The sequence below is a fragment of the Pinus tabuliformis genome, chromosome 7 (genome assembly GCF_031772625.1).
Source record: "Pinus tabuliformis cultivar Carrire ecotype Pingquan chromosome 7, CPIR1, whole genome shotgun sequence".
Classification (NCBI taxonomy): domain Eukaryota; kingdom Viridiplantae; phylum Streptophyta; class Pinopsida; order Pinales; family Pinaceae; genus Pinus; species Pinus tabuliformis.
Genome location: NC_142293.1, coordinates 1557339210 through 1557349308, shown reverse-complemented (window position 1 = coordinate 1557349308; position 10099 = coordinate 1557339210). Strand labels below are relative to the sequence as shown.

Below are 10099 nucleotides of genomic sequence, written 5' to 3'. Positions count from 1 at the left end.
TGACATATATACTAATATGTCGAAAATCTAACATACATATTAATATTTTAGAAAATTTGGTAAGAAATTTGACATATATACTAATATTCTAGAAAAATTGATAGGGATTAAATCCATTCCACTTACTTAAAATTTTAAAAAGCTATTGTAAAAGTAAACCAACTTATTGAAGATACTTATTAATAATTAAATTTAAAATTTAAAAATCCAATATGAAGTCGCCTTTGTTGTAGATCTTCCATGGTTAATCTTTCATTGTTGATGGTTATATTGGTCACATCACTTGAGAAACACGGGCTTCAATTTATATATATCTCTCCAAATGCAGGCTTCGGCGTCTCCTCCATCCCAAAAGATCTTTGCGTCTGCAACACACTGCATCCTGCTCTACTGATCTTCGAGTGCATGCTCGCTTCATAGCCTTTCATTGATTCTCCACACCTTTGTTTTCATGGCACCTCTGCAAATGAAAATCACTAGAAAGTCGGTTATCCTTATCGCTCCTCTCCTACCTACTACTAAAGGGTTGTTATACCTTTCCAATCTAGATGATCAACTCTCTCAAATTTCATATTCCCAACCTTCAATTCTATCGGTTCGATCTGTCGAAAAAAGGTGAGGATCCCACCAAAGTTATCAGAGAGGTGCTGGTGAAGGTTTTGGTGTTTTACTATCCTTTTGCGGGAAGATTGAGAGAAGCGCCCTTCGGTAAGCTCCTCGTGGACTGCATGAGAAAAGGCATGATGTTTGTGGAAGTTGATGCCAACGTTTCCATGGAGGAATTTGGAGATCTGCACCCACCCTTCCCCTGTTTGGCTCAGAAATTATTACCAATTCTCCCCTCTTCCTCACTAAGGTTAATTGATAACTCATTCTTTGATGAACGTAATTCATATTCCAGATGAAATTATGTTTTTTTAACGTGTTTCTTATCACGATATTTCAGGTAACGCGATTGAGATGCGGAGGGTTCATTTTCACCCTTCGTTTGAGTCACCATGAACGACGCGCTTGGCCTTGTTCAATTCTTGAAAGCTATCGGCGAAATGGCGAGAGGGGCTGCAAGGCCTTCAGTTCATCCAGTCTGGGAAAGAGAAATCCTCTGACCGCAAACAAATCCCACAGTTAAATTCCCCCACTACGAATATGACCAAATCGAAGACAAAGATGGGCAGATGGTGAACGTGAAGGAGATGAGGCAGAGTTCATTCTTTTTCGGGCCGAAGGAGATTGAGTCGCTGAAGAGACAAGCATTAAGGCAAGGAAAGTGCCTAACCTTTGAAGTTCAATCGGCGTGTTTGTAGCGTTCGAGAACAAGGGCTTTTCAACTGTTGGAGGTACTACACGCCTAGGACCTTCATTACTAGCACATGCAGACACTTAGTTAGAAAATTCACTAACATGCAAGGCTTCAACATTGGAATCTTCACCATATTGATGCCTTTGACTGTCCATTCATGCATGGGACTACATGCAAGATCCTGTCTGCATGATTTATTCCCTGATTTTCGCCTCCTTTCGCTCCGCAACTAGCTAGTTCTCTCCGGAATTTGTTGTAGGTGTCGAGTCCTCTCATTGATCACCGCTATGGTGCATTACCTTGGGATCTTCACCCAATGATGTGTATTAGTTGACTCTCATGTAGTATATCATGAGCATTGTAACCTATTTTCTGTTAATCAATAATTATTTTTGTTCTTTCGATTTTTTTACTGTTTTTGCTCTGCAAAGCTGTGTGTTCAACCTTTACTAGCTAGATTCATCTCTGCAGGTTTTGTAGCACATTTACATGGTATCAGAGCCCATAGGTTGGTAGATAAAAGGCGCACCAATACTTTATTTTGCAGGTATTACAGCTTGGAGATCGAAGATCGACAGAAAAATGGAGTTTCCCAAAGCATCAATCCTAACACCGTACAACTATCACGAATGGAAGGACCAAATGGCTCGATACCTTCATCAGAAAGGGTTGTACAGGATTACCATGGCTGCAGAAGTGGAACCCACTTCAGCCATAGAGAAATCCAAGTACCTCAACCGCATGGATGAGGCCCACGGATCCATATGCATGTGCATCTCCCCAGAGTTTCAGTTTCATCTATCTGCCTGCAGTACTCCCAATGAGATTTGGAAAAAGGTTGAAGAACTCTACGGGAAACAAGATGAGATGAAAGGACATCTGCTCGAAGTGGAGCTACTCTCATTGGATCCACGGAACTATGACAGAATTCAAGACTTCTTCACCAAATATAATGATCTATTGCTGCAACTCAAGGGTTGTGGAATTGACAAATCCAAGGAGGAGAGTCACCAAGTTCTCTCTATTATGTTAAAGCTCGGACTAGAATACTCCGTCTTTGTGTCTAGATTTCATTCAGTAAGGCTGGCAACAGGTAAATCCTACACTATTCCTTCTCGCAAAGAGTACATGGAGTCCCTCACTTTTAAGCAAGATAAACTCATTGGCATGGGGAAAATCAAACCTCAAAAAGTGCATGCACTTGGTGTGCATGATGGCAGCCACAATAAAAATCACAGATCTGATTCAAATCAGAAAAATCAGCAGCAAAAAGACAAGGGAAAAGCGCATTCCCATCCAAAGAAGGAAGGGTACACCAAGCCCTTCAATGACTCCTCCAGCTCCAGAAATGAGAAAGGGAAGAAAGGAGACAAATGCACCTACTGTCACCGAGTATTCCATCCAGAATCCTCTTGCATGAAGAAAGAAATTGACCAAATGGCAGGAATCCTTCGGAAGCACAACCTTGGGGACCACATCCCTCAGGGCGCTAAGAAGAAAACTGAGGATCCGCCACACAGGAAAGGTAACAATTTTCATGCTTTAGTTGCAATTAACTCTTCCCCCGATGCATGGATTATAGATTCTAGTGCATCACATCATATGGCTGCTGCAAAGGAAGTCTATTCCTCTTTGGATGCATGCAAAGGACCTCCCATCCTCATGGGAGATGACTCACCTATTAAGGTCACCAGAAAAGGTAGAGTGGAACTTTTACACGGAAGCTTTGAAGATTTTCTTCATGTTCCAAAACTTTTGATAAATCTGCTTTCAGTTTATCAGATCACTCATTCCGGCATCGGAAAGAGAGTGGAATTCACTCCAGATGCAGTGAACATATATGACCTACATAGCATCTCCAAAATTGCAACTGGTGAGGTAAACAATGGAGCTAGACTGTATATATTTTCTGAATTTATTGAATATGAATCCTCCTTATTGCTTACACATGATGATGATAGTAGTAGGTTTTGGCATGAGAGGTTTGATCACTTAAATTACAGGTATATGCAGCAGCTAAACAAGCATGAGATGGTGGAAGGCTCGCCAAATATCAGTTTCTCCAAAGGAGTTTGTGAAGGGTGTGTCCTTGGCAAACATCCTAGAGAAAAGTTTGACACTAGCAAGACTCATAAAGCATCCTCTCCTCCAGATCTGATACATAGTGATCTCATGGGCCCTTTTCCTCATCCTTCCATCAACAAAGCAAGGTATGTGCTTACGTTTATTGATGATTTCTCACAGTATACTTGGGTGTATCTTTTTAGGGCCAAATCTAAAGTTTTTGCGCACTTTGAAGATTTCAAAGCACTAGTTGAGACATAGTCAAAGAGAAAGATCAAAGCCCTCCGTATAGAAAATGGGGGGAATATGTTAACACAACACTTCAGAACCCTTGCCTTGAGTCTGGCATACAGTTGCAGCACACAGTTTCATACACTCCATAACAGAATGGAGTTGCTGAGAGAAAGAACCGATCTCTCAAAGAGATGGCTTCCTGCATGCTGCATGCTAAGTCACTACCTCATAAGCTATGGGTTGAAGCACTTAATTGTGCTAACTACATCCAGAATAGATCTCCTCATAGATCTGTCAAGGATCAGACCCCCTTTTAGTCTTGGAGCAACACTAAACCGGAGGTCACTCACTTCCATGTTTTCGGCTCCTGAGCATGGGCCAAGATCCCCTCTTAAAAGAGGAAAGCTCTTGATCCACATAGCATTGAGTGCATCTTTGTTGGATACCCTGATGGTGTGAAGGGATACCGACTCCTGCTTTCCTCTACGGACAAGCTCATCATTGAGCGAAGTGTACAATTTGAGGAAAGTCTCTCGCATGCACCTCAATTGCCGCATGCGGACACCTTTTATCTACCTCATGACCAAACTGATGACTCAATACACTCATATGCAAATACAGAGCATGCAGATGCCAAGGTAGAGCATGCAAATGCAAAGACAGAGTCTTCAGATACAAATCTAGTGCATACATATGATGATCCACATCCAAGCCCAGATCGGGCTTCCAGCAGTGAATCAACTTCCCCTGTCATAAATCAAAGAACAACGAGCTTAAGTTAGATATATGCACAAGACCACCCAGTTGCTAGAAATGGTCATGTGGGGGATAGCTCTGATCTGCGGAGGACTAGCTCAGAGTTTATTGAGCCTCCTCTTGCCCTCACTACCATTGAACCAACGCCATCCCGACATTGTCATTTGGTTCAATCTTCTTATCTACAGTCTTATGCTGAGGTTGCTGGGCATCCCTCTTGGGAGTCTGCCATGGAGGAGAAGTACAACTCCCTCCTTGAGAACCAGACCTGGGATCTGGTCCCCCTTCCTTCAGGAAGGAAACTTGTCCGATGCAAATGGGTCTACAGGACCAAGAGTGCTGCAGATGGGAAAATCACCAGACAGAAAGCTAGGCTAGTAGCCAAAGGCTTCCAGCAAGTGCATGGCATTGATTATGATGAGACCTTTGCTCCAGTAGCAAAGATGGATTCCATACGCCTTGCACTTTCCATTGCGGCTGCCCAGGGGTGGGAAGTACATCAGATGGATGTGAAGAATGCATTTCTTCACGGAGACCTATCTGAGGAGATCTACATGGAGTAGCCACATGGTTTCATTCAGGATTCATCTTTGGTCTGCAGACTGAAGAAGTCTCTCTACGGCCTTAAGCAGGCCCTGAGAGCTTGGTATGCGAAGATGGATTCTTTTCTCTTATCACAAAACTTTGAAAGATGTAAGTCTAATCTGAATGTTTACATGCTCAGGACACATGACTCTCTTCTTATCTTAGTTTTGTATGTGGATGATCTCCTGATCACCGGCAGCTCGGCTTCAACCATTGTTGTAGTCAAGAGGACCTTGCATGATAGGTTCTTGATGACGGACATGGGTCCATTACACTTCTTTCTTGGTCTTGAGATCAGCCAGGATGCCGCAGGCATCAAACTCTCTCAGGCTAAGTATGCAAGGGATCTCCTCGAGAGATTTCACATGACTGGCTGCAACCCAACACCGACTCCTTTTCTGTCTGGGGACCGCCTTGAGGATGGAGGTGACACTCCATTAGTTGACAATACTCTCTACCGACAGCTAGTGGGGAGCTTACTGTACCTCACCCACTCCAGACCAGATCTCTCATATGCAGTAGGGGCAGTTTCCAGATACATGCAGGAGCTGCATGAGCTACACTGGAAAGCTGCCAAGCACATCTTCTGATATGTGAAAGGCACCATCACCTTAGGGATTCACTATGCAGCAGGCACTGCATTAAATCTCCTTGGCTTCAAAGATTCTAATTGGGCGGGCGATAGCATTGATCGCAAGTCCACCTCTAGATATTCACTCAGTCTAGGGTCTGGCCCTATATGTTGGTCAAGCAAGAAGCAGGTTGCTATTGCTCTCTCATCAGCTAAGGCCAAGTACATAGGAGTAGTCAACATCACCATTCAGGCTATGTGGCTACAACACTTCCTCACTGAGTTGGGCATCCAGTTCCACCAGCCCACTGTCATCTGGTGTGACAACTAGAGCACTCTCAAATTTTGCAGGGATCCAGTACAGCGGCAGCGGACGAAGCACATAGAGATCCATATGCACTACATTAAAGACTTGGTAAATGATTGGGTCATTGATTTGCAGTTCTGTCCTTCAGCAGAACAGACTGCAGACATCTTCACCAAGACATTCACTGAGTAGAAGTTTCACTCTCTACGCAATCGTCTTGGAGTGAAGGACACAGTTGCTTAGCAATTGTCTTTTCTTCCTTTTGATTACATTGTATTTTGAGGGGGGGGGGGGGGGGGGGTTCCCACGAGGTTTTCCCTCTTTCCTCAATTTTAGTACAAGTTGCATTGTATTTTGGGTGACCTTTGGCCTTAGTTGCCAGGGCCCATTTTCTATTTTTCCCCATAGTGGTGTTCAGGGGGGGTGTTGGAGGTACTACACACCTAGGACCTTCATTACTGGCACATGCAGACACTTAGTTAGAGCATTCACTGACATGCAAGGCTTCAACATTGGAATCTTCACCAGATTGGTGCCTTTGACTGTCCATGCATGCATGGGACTACATGCAAGATCCTTTTTGCATGATTTACTCCCTGATTTGCTCCTCCTTTCACTCTGCAACTGGCTAGTTCTCTCTGGAACTTGTTGTAGGTGTCGATTCCTCTCATTGATCACCACTATGGCGCATTACCTTGGGATATTCACCCAGTGATGCGTATTAGTTGAATATCATGTAGTATATCATGAGCATTATAATCTATTTTCTGTTAATCAATAATTCTTTTTGTTCTTTCAATTTTTTTTAGTGTTTTTTCTTTGCAAAGTTGTGTGTTCAACCTTTACTAGCGAGATTCATCTACGCAGGTTTTCTAACACATTTACACCAACTGCCCTCTGAGCAGGAAGTTCAGTTCATATTCATGCTGGATGGCCGAGCTAGATTCAACCCGCCGATTCTCGAAAACTTCTACGGTAATGCGACCATTTTCTCGTAAGTGAATATGATCGCAGGAGATCTGGCAACCAAACCGTTGTCCTTCGTTGTGAATTTGATCCACCAAGCGAAAATGAGCGTGAATGGCGACTACATGAGATCAGTGATAGATTTGATGGAGTTGAGAGGGTGCCCTCTCTTCACAGTGGTGGGCATCTATGCGGTCTCAGACTGTACTAAGATCGGGTTTGGAGATGTGGATTTGGGGTGGGGAAGAGCAGCCTATGGCGGGCTAGCACAAGGTGGAGTGGGACCAGCGGCAGTGGCGGGCTTGACAAGCTTCCTCGTCCCCTATTGTAACAGAAGTCGGGTGGAAGGCATAGTGGTTCCTGTATGCTTGCCTGCCGCTGCTACGCAAGTATTTGAAGCAGAAATCAATGAAGCTATCGAGAAATAAACAATTTAGCTTATGTATAAATGATTTTTTTTCCATTTGTTTTTAGTGTGATTTTTTGGAAGTTTTTCAATAGAATTTTCTAGTCTAATTTTTCTAAAATCTAGAAAAGTGTTTCAAGGCGTTCAATCCATATATACAATAAAAAACTAATTTAAATAACACAAATCAAAATTTCACTGCAAATGTTTTCACCAAACTCTAATTCCTTTCATTCATATAACTTGATAGCATTAATTAAACAAATTACACAAAAAAACTATCATTTAACTGTTCACATCCTTGATTCCTTACTGTATGTTTCCGAAGCACTCTGCATTCATTCATTTAACTTGGTGACAACAATTGAATAAATTATAGGATCAATTAACTAAGAGAGTTATCATTTAACTGTTTTTTTTTAAAACAGAAGTTGTAGAAACCTATTTTGAAATAAACCACATTTATTAACATAATAATTGAAATTTTATTATTTACACTCGTTGAAGGACTTTAATCACGACTTATTAGTATTTCTTTAAATGTTTTTAAATTTTCAACTTGATTTCAGTGGCAGTGTAGCTAGACAGTTTGTGTTGGGAATGAAAACGTACAAGTCATCATCATAAATCTGACAGCTTTGATTTTTTGTGAATGAGAACTACAAGCCATTGACATCAATCTGACCACAAGTGATTTGGTAATGGGTATTAAATGAGCGGGATTGTATTTGATTATTTTAGATAATTGGCGTGTTAAAATTCAATGGTGGAACTATAGGTATATATAGTCCTCGCTCATTTAATGCCCATCTCACCCCTTTCATTTTTGAAAGAATTAGCAAATATATTTAAATGAATACATAGATTTCAATTATAATTCATTGTTTTTGGAAAAAATAATTTATCTTTTATAAAATCAAAATATTTAAAGATAGATTTTGAATCAATTATGATATAATTTGTTATTTATTTTAATTTTTTGGGAAAACAATTAGAGTTACTAAGTTGTATTGTTATTAAATTTAATTTTGATGTTTTGGGGTCCAAAACTTTTTGAAACTTATTTAAAGCTTCAAATCATTATTTTTTAGTCAAAAATTTGTCAACAATGTTCATAATACACTAAGAGCTTTCCAACTGAAAAATCACCTTAATAGGAGTTTGTTCGAGAAAGTTAATTTATATTTTTGACCAAAGTGATATTAAATAGATGTTAGATCAATTCCCATTACTCACAATGTGGAGCTAGTCACACCTTGACCACCCTGATACTAAGTAGATGTCATGCTAACTAGCATCAGTGAGAATGTGGAGTTACTGACATGTGGAATTTCAAAAAGGTATTAAAGAGTCTAAAATCTTCACATTGATTAGGTATCGAGACATGTAAAAACTCTTAGCTTGACCTTAAATTATTATCATATCATGATAAAAATTGAGGTAAATTGGGTTAAATACTAGGTTTATAGAAAACAACTTTGAAAGATAACAAGGAAGTAGAAGATCATCTTAATGTAACAACCATTTAAAACATACATTATCCATGGAAACTCCATAGTGGAAGCATTTTCTTTATATTTTCAATTATACACATGTGAAAAGAGTAGAGCATATGCTTTTCCCCCAACCTGGATTTTTTATATTGGATTTTTTTCAAAGTACATCTTATATGTATGATAAGTTATGCGACATTAAATATGTGAATGAAATAAACACATAATCTCTCTCTCTCACACACACATATATATTCGAACTAGGTGTTAACCCCAATGTTGTATGGAAGAACGATCTCTCTACTAGTGAGATGCTATGATGCTATGATGGGAGAAATGTTGTTATTCTCTCCCCAAATTTTAACTTGGTTGTCCTATTCAATAGTCTCTTTGAAGTCCTAAATTCCTCATATAAATTATAAAAATATGTATTCACAAAGAATATATATATGTGTGTGTGTGTCTGTGTATGTGTATGTGTGTGTTTGATATTACTAGAAATACTAAATATTATCTTTTTATTTTAGTCTAAGCCTAGGCCAGGGCTAGCCCCAATGTTGGATGGAAAAAACGATCTCCCTACTAGTGGGATGTTATGATCCTATAGATAGATCATTTTTCCATTCAACATTGGAATTAGATGTATTTTGGGTAGTTGGGATAAATGTTATTATTCTCTTCCTAGATTTTATCTTTGTTGTCATACTCCATTCAACATTAGAATTATATATATTTTGGGTAGTTGGGATAAATGTTATTATTCTCTTGTTAGCTTTTGTCTTTGTTGTCATACTCAATATTCTCCTAAAAGTTCTAAATTCCTATATATATATATATATATATATATATAAACTAGAAAAACTAAATATTATTTTTAGTTTTAAGGGAATGAAAAATAGAAAATTAAAATATTAAAAATTATTTTTCCTTAACATGAGTGGTAGGTGAGAAAATTAAATATAAAAAATGGAAATTAAATACTAAGATATTGAAGAAAATAATTAAGATAATTTAAATTAGGGAAACAAAATAAATTTATGGTATTTTTATTTTTAAAAAATCAATTAATACTACTATATTATTATTAATTTTGTATTTTGTATTTTAAACTGTATATAAAATATACATAGTAACAAGGGGTTTACCATATGAAATCAATTTTTTTCTTTTAATTTAAAAATAAAATTAGATTATTATTAATAAATTATTTAGGAGATATAAAACTCAAGGTAGAAAACAATACTATAACAATTTATAGTCTATAATCCAAACACAATTCATCAATAGAAAATAACAAGATAGAAAGAAATACAACTAACAAAAAGAATAGAGACTAGTGGAAGATGATTTTTGTTCGAGCGCAATATCTAGAGTTACATCCTTTGTTGTTGATGTTTGCATGTTTGCAATGGAGATT

The 10099-nt window shown here is 38.8% G+C and overlaps 1 pseudogene; it reads left to right on the top strand.

Moving 5' to 3' along the window:
- The first annotated feature begins 6821 nt into the window (after positions 1-6821).
- Positions 6822-7211, top strand: LOC149253913 (benzyl alcohol O-benzoyltransferase pseudogene; annotated as a pseudogene).
- The last annotated feature ends 2888 nt before the right edge of the window (positions 7212-10099 follow it).